Genomic DNA, 7,430 nt, shown 5'->3' with positions numbered 1-7,430 from the left:
CCAGAAAGAAACAATTTAAATACCATGGAACCAGTCAGGATTATGCAGGACCTAACAGTTTCTACATTACAGGATTAGAGGGCTTGGATTATGACATTCTGCAAGTCAAAAGAGCTTGGATTGCAACCAAGAATAACTACCCAGAAAAATTGAGCACTCTCGTTCAGGAGAGAAGATGGACATTGATCAAAATAGGGGACTTCCAATGTTCTTGATGAAAAAATACAGAGGTGAAAAAAAATTCAATTTTCAAATAGAAGACTCTAGAAAAGCATAAAAAGGCAAATAGGAAAGAAAAAAAGCTTGTTATTCATCAAAGTTAAACTTCTTACATGGCAGATGATTCTTTGTAACTTTTGAGAACTGCATCTTCATGATGACATTTAGAAGGGGGTATATATAGACAGAGTGTGGGTTTAAGTTGACTTTGATGTGAAGTTTAAAAATTAATTAAGGTATAAAAAATGATTGTACTGGGAGAAGACAAAAGTAGGATGCAAAAAAGGGTAAACTACATCACATGAAGGGACACAAAGGCCGATTATAGGGGTGAAAAATAAGTGAGGGAAGTGAGCATTGTTTGAACTTTATTCATCAGATTGGGCTGAAAGAAAGGATAACATACACATTCAATTTGATATAAAATCTGTCTTTCCCTATGGGAAGTAGGAGGGGAAAGGGGAAAGAAAAAGGAGGGTGGGTGGACAGAAGTGGGGCAGAAGGGAGGGAAGAAATAGTTGGGTAAAGGGGGGACAAGGTGCTGATAACAGGTAGGGCAGATTGAGGGAGGCCATGGTCAGAAAGAAAACACTGGTGAGAAGGGAAAGGGAGAGAAGAGAGATCAAAGCATAAACGGGGTGGGGAAATTGGATGGTGAGAAAGACACAGTTAATAATCATGACTGTGAAGGTGAATGAGATGAACTCTCCCATAAAACAGAAGCAGATAGTAAAGACATCACACTCCTGTTGTCACTGGTTCCCTTTGAGAATGAAGGAGGAACTACAATCAATACCTATAACCCAAGTGTATAGGTTAATGTAATAATATAATGTGCATAAGATTCATATATTATATTATTTATATATTTATAAATGTTTTTATATGGGCAGCTAGGTGATACAGTCTATATGTACATGTGTAAATATATGTGCATTATTTATGTTTATTTACACATGTGTATATGTGTATAAACACAAGTTACTGTAACGGTTACAATCTAAACATCGTGTTTTGATGATCTTTTTAGAAATAAAGCTCACCTTCTTGGCTCCTAGCAGCACAGTTAGTAAGTTCAACTGTGAAGTTAAGTCAATCAGCATTGATGAAGTGCCCCTTGAAGCAATTTCCTACTTGAAAATACTACTTCAAAAGGGCGGTTGATCCAGTCCATACTGACCATGCAGGACTGCTGGGGAAAGACAAGAAGACTCCTCATCTAAGAGAATGACAATAATGACACAACACATCAAAATTATGAGATGTAATAAAAGTGGTCCTTGGAGAAAGTTTTATATCTCTAAATTCTTATGTGAAGAAAATAAAGAAAGAAGAGATCAAAGAATTGGGGATGCAACTAAAAGAGCTAGAAAAAGAACCAATTGAAAATATGCCAAATTAGAAATTCTGAAAACCAAAGGGGAGATTAATAAAATCGAAATTAAGAAAACAATTGAACTAATAAATAAAACTAAGAGTTGGTTTTATGGGGAAAAAAAAACAATAAAATAGATAAGCCTTTGGTTAATTTGATTTAAAAAAAGAAAATCAAATTACCAGTATCAAAAATTAAAAGGGTGAATTCACTACTAATGAAGGGGAAATTAAAACAATGATTAAGAGATATTTTGATCAATGGTGTGAGGGAGACTGAGGAGATAGATCCTCCCCAGTCCCTCATGTTACCGCCACATGACCTGACATAAAGAGTGTAAATTGGAGTTAACATGCATGGCCGAGGGTACCATGCAGATGGAACATTAAGTAACCAACAAGCTATGTTACCTGGGAAACCAATTCTTATCTCAAGGAACATTTTTCTTGAGAGAAGTGTGTAACTGTCCAAGGACTTGATACCTCCTTGGAGATTTACACAACAAACAGGTATTTAGGGCTCTGATCAAGCTCCAAACTTTGTTAAAATGTGTGCTTGTCCTGGACCTGCGCGCTCACCAAGGATACACACACAAAACAGAATATTAAAATTGTTTTTCCCTGGTTTACATAGATATAAAAGGGGCATTTGAAAGGGGATTTTTTGGAGTACTTTGATGTCAGAGATAGGGACACCGAGTCTCTGTTGTTGTCAGAAGCAGATCGCATGCACGGCTTCTGTTGAGTAGGAGCAGGGCACTGCTCCTTTGCCTCCCTGATCAGATCTCTCTACTGTCTCCAGAGTCGCTGCTACTGTAGGTATCTGAGCTCACCTGGTCAGTGAGTGTGTATCCTTTCTTTTCTTATTCTCCCTTTTCTTGATTTTGATTATTACTTATTGTATTGAATGATATTCTTATCTTTATTTGCTTGTGTTGCCTTAATCATTATTAATCATTGTAAAATAAATGCAATTGTTAAGTTTATACTGAATGCACGTCATTATATCTTGAGATCCGAACCTAAAGTGAAAGTACTGCGCAGTCCATAATCCTTTTGATTTCAAATAGTAGGCCAAGAAATCTGACAATCTAAGTGAAGTGGGTGAATATTTACAAAAATATCAATTGCCCAAATAAGAGGAAATGAATTACCTAAATAACCCCTTTTCAGGAAAAGAAGTTGAACAAGCCATCAATGAATTCCCTAAGAAAATATCTCCCAGCCAAATGGATTTATAAGTGAATTCTACCAAACATTTAATAACAATTCCAATACTATAGAAACTATTTGGAAAAATAGGCAAAGAAAGAGTCATGCCAAATTCCTTTTATAGTACACATGTGGTGCTGAGACCTAAACCAGGAAGAGCCAAAATAAAGAAAATTATAGAACAATTTCCTTAATGAATATAAGGCAAAAATTTAAAATTAGATATTTGCCAAGAGATTAGACCAACTTATCACAAGGATAATACACTATGTCCAGGTGGGACATATCAGGAATACAGGGCTGCTTGAATGTTAGGAAAACTACGAGCATCATTAACCATGTCTGTAACAAAATTAAAAGAAATCATGTGATTATCTCAAAAGATGCAGAAAAAGATTTTGAAAAAAATTTTGAAAAATGCAAATAGGCCATTATTTCATATTTTAATTATCTGTTACTGCTCAATTTTGCATCTTGGTTTTAAGCATTTGCTTTATGGTGGAGGAAAACAAAATATGTCTTGTACTTGATAACTACTTCTCACATTGAGTATCTTTTTGAGATGGAACCACCTCCCCCCTTTGTGGAAACCCCAGACATGAGCCATACCCAAGATTCAAGAGATTTTCCAAGTTGAGAGTATAATGAGCCACAGAGAATGAGGAAAAACCTACTTATCTGTCTTGGGCTCAGATCTTCCAAAAAAATGCAGAACCAAAAAAGCAATTACACATTGATATGTACTAAATAAAAGAAGATAATGTCAAATAGCTTCAAAGCTGCTTAATGCAATGGACAATGTTGGTGCCTCCTTGTTAATTTGTGTGCCCTTTATCTCTTCTGTCATTTGGAAAATAATGGAATGGTAAGTGTGTATGTACAACCATTTTTATGTTGTCACATTGAGGGCTTAGGTTTTTTGATTCTTTGTTTCGTTTTATTTGTTTTCTTTTTCTAATGGAAAATAATTTTTTTAAAGATAGAATGATCTAAAACACAATTTTCATCTTTTCTTGTGTTTTGAATTTTCATGGGTCATTTAAATGCTTTTTTTGAGAAATAATTTATTGAAACTACATAGGGTTTTAATTTCACCACATGAAAAGCTATTACATCTGATTGATAATCTTCCTGTCTTTCAAGATTCAGTTTCTGCTTCCTCCATGAAGACTTCCTTGATCTTCCTCAGTTGATACAATCTCTCTTTATTCTGAAAAACCATGGCACTTTGTTTTTAACTCTCTTTGACACATGTTATACTCTGTGTTATAGCCATTTATGCATTTATCTTATTCCTCCTAACTTGATTGCAATACTTTGAAGATAAGGATACTTAAGTAGAGAACATGAAACTAGAAGGGGTTTCAAATTTATTCTACTTTGTATTCCTCATTTTACAGATAAAGAAACCTCAAATGAAAGAGAGATGACATAATGTATTCATGTCCACACATGTAACAGTGAATACTAATTTGAATTAAAATCCCTAGTGTTTTACTCAATTTGGTATCCCTAGCCACATATTAGGCAATTAATAAATATTTCTTCAATTGAATTGAGTTGAAATCACTGTACATTTCCTGACCACTGATCCTCATGGTATTATCACTCAGCAACCATTACTTTAAAATGCCAACATTCTACTGGCATAGCAGTGATGTCATCACTCAGCAACCATTTCTTTGCAATGTTGACATTCTACTGGCATAGCAGAATAGCCGTTTAATAAGGCAGGATCTTTCTACAGATTCTTCTGTGATCTATATTTTTCTATTTTACTGGATATGGTAAAACTTTGGACTCCTTTATCTTGTAGATAAAGCATAGGGCATCGCATACTTCTACTTACAAATCTTTATATCATTTGTAAGATTACAGTGGAAAAAGGTAAGAGACATATGGTTCTTAAAGTAAGTTTCATATATATATGTATGTGTAGTATAAATATTTTATATATTTATATATACACATGTTTATACATATATGTACATGGATATACTACACATACAGACACATACACAAATGGTGAATCATAATTTGAATCCATATCCTTAGTGTTTTACTCAATTCATATCCTCACCTGCATTCTAGGCAACTAATAAATATTTGTTGAATTGAATTGAGTTGAAATGTTAACTTTCTATTGACATAGCAGTACAACCTTTTAATAAGACTGGACCTTTTATGGATTGGTATTAAATTTGCATTTTTCTAATTTACCTGATTTTTTAAAAATGTTGGACTTCTTTATCTACTGAGTAAAGAATAGTACATCATATACTTCCACTCACAATTATTTATATCATTTGTAAGACTAGTTTTGAAAAAGATAAGAGACATATAGCCATCAAAATCACAGCTGGGTGATCTGATCTCCAAGCAATTTCCTGTTTTATAGTTTTCATAGTAAGTTATTTATAGATATATGTGTGTGTGCATACATATATATTTATGTGTATGTATATATCTATGTATTTTATGAACATTTGCATGTATTTAATTTATGTATATGCATTTATATGTCTGTGTAAATATAGATATGCATACACACACAAGTAGTGAATTATAATTTGAATCCAGATCCTTAGTGTTTTACTCTGTTTGGTATCCCTAGCAACACACCAAGCAACTAATAAATATTTGTTGAACTGAATTGAGTTGAAATCACTGCAAGTTTCCTGACAGTTGATTCGTGATATCATCACTCAGCAGCTATTTCTTTAAAATGTCAACATTCTACTGGCATAGCAGTGATGTCATCACTCAGCAACCATCTCTTGGAAATGTCAACATTCTACTGGCATAGCAGTGCAGCCATTTCATAAGACAGGATCCTTCTACTGATTGGTTTTGGATTTATATTTTTTTTCATTTTACCCGATTTGGTAAAAGTATCAAACTTCTTTATCTTCTAGATAAAGCTTAGTATATCATATGATCCTACTTACAGGTCTTTAAATTATTTGTAAGACTACTTCGGAAAAAGGTAAGTGATATATAGCTATCAATATCACAGCTGGTTGATCTGACCTTCAAGCAGCATCCTGTTTTATAGTTCTTAGGGTTATATACCACCCTTTCTCCCACCTTCATTTCTTTGTCATCTTCCTGCTTCTTGAAGGTGATGCCCAGTTGCTCTCTACCAGCTTAGGGATTGTTATTAAGCTGCACACCCAAGACTGCCCTCCCAGATGTAATCCTAGTTTAGATTATATTATCCCGAGACTGTATTATACATTTTTCTCTTCTCATCTTGCAAATTTTATGTGACTGGCAAGATTTTATCCTGAAGAACTGATTAATTAGAATAAATAAATAAATAAATGAATTAATTAGAGCAAAGATATAATTGACTGGTGTTATTCCCTTCACATATTACTTGTTAAAGTTTTAGAGGTGTATTTTAATTTAATAGGCACCTTCTGTTCTGGTCAGAAATTCTGAGGTTCTTCCACTCCTGTATGAATTCTTTTGTGAAGACAAAGAAAGCCATCTTTTGCCTCATTGCTTATGTATCCTTCATCACTGAATGGGTGTTGCCTTAGACAAACTGAGACTTGGGAAAGACCTTAGTTTAAAAAAAGCCAAGGTCTCCCAATGTTTCTGGGGCAACCTCCAGTGGCCCTGATGTATGTCTTGCCTAGAACTCTGACGACTGTGGAGCAGAGAGTGGGGCTGATGACTCTGCACAGCTCTGTTTCACTGAAATCCAATTCACTTGCAAATCAAGATATCACCCTCCTGATGTCACTGGTCATCTTCAAGAATGAAAGATGAACCACAGTCAATGTGTATAACCCAATTGTGTAGGTTAATATAATTATATACATATATATATATGATTCCTATATTATATTATTTCTATATATTTATATATGGGAAGGTAGGTGGTACAATATATATATACACATATGTAAATATATGTACATTGTATATATTTATATATAAGCACATATGTATGTATAAACACAAGTTATTCTTGGGTCCTGGCAGCATAGGTAGCATAGTTCAACTGGGGCAGCTCCTAGGTGAACTTGCTGAACAGTGAGAAAGAGACTGCAGTGGAACCTCTCTGAAGACATTGCTGTCCACTCCACGTGGACCTGGTGGCCTCCTCCTCCTTACTGACATATATATTGACTCCTCACAGAACCAACTGCATCACTGCAAGATCCGTTTCAAGATTCTGCTACATCTGGCATGGCAGACCTGGTTTCAAGCCAATCTGAGTCAACAAAGTCTGTTGCTAGCAGACAGAAATGGCTATGTGAAACCGTAATGTCAAAAATCCGGCATCCATTATCTCGCACATCGTGCAAAAACAGCACAGTGGTCATTCAGGTACTCTGACGTTTTTTCCACCTACTTTCTACACCCTTATAAGATATACCATTGTGCAGTCATATTCTGCAAACTTGCTTGGGGTTTTAGCCTATGTTCTCATTGAAAAAAAAAAATAATGTTCTGTTGGATGTCCTCCTTTCCATAACTGATGAGGCCATGTATTTCACAGCTCCTTTTCTTCACACTAACTGCTGAAAGTCTAAGTAGAGTTAAGATTCTATGAATCCTTGCCCCAATATAATCCTTGGCTTCATTGCTAGCAACTGTGAAGCAATTAGTTA

At 34.8% G+C, this 7,430-nt stretch overlaps 1 long non-coding RNA gene across 1 annotated transcript; it reads left to right on the top strand.

The window, feature by feature from the left end:
- Nucleotides 1–2,274: 2,274 nt before the first annotated feature.
- On the top strand, nt 2,275–7,064 carry LOC114042211. The gene is made up of 3 exons (XR_003568968.1): nt 2,275–2,408; nt 5,756–5,791; nt 6,956–7,064. It is a non-coding gene; the product is annotated as an uncharacterized LOC114042211 (long non-coding RNA).
- Nucleotides 7,065–7,430: the final 366 nt, after the last annotated feature.

The sequence above is a fragment of the Vombatus ursinus genome, unplaced genomic scaffold (genome assembly GCF_900497805.2).
Source record: "Vombatus ursinus unplaced genomic scaffold, bare-nosed wombat genome assembly UNPS02014297.1, whole genome shotgun sequence".
Taxonomy (NCBI): domain Eukaryota; kingdom Metazoa; phylum Chordata; class Mammalia; order Diprotodontia; family Vombatidae; genus Vombatus; species Vombatus ursinus.
This window is presented reverse-complemented; position numbering and strand designations above follow the sequence as displayed.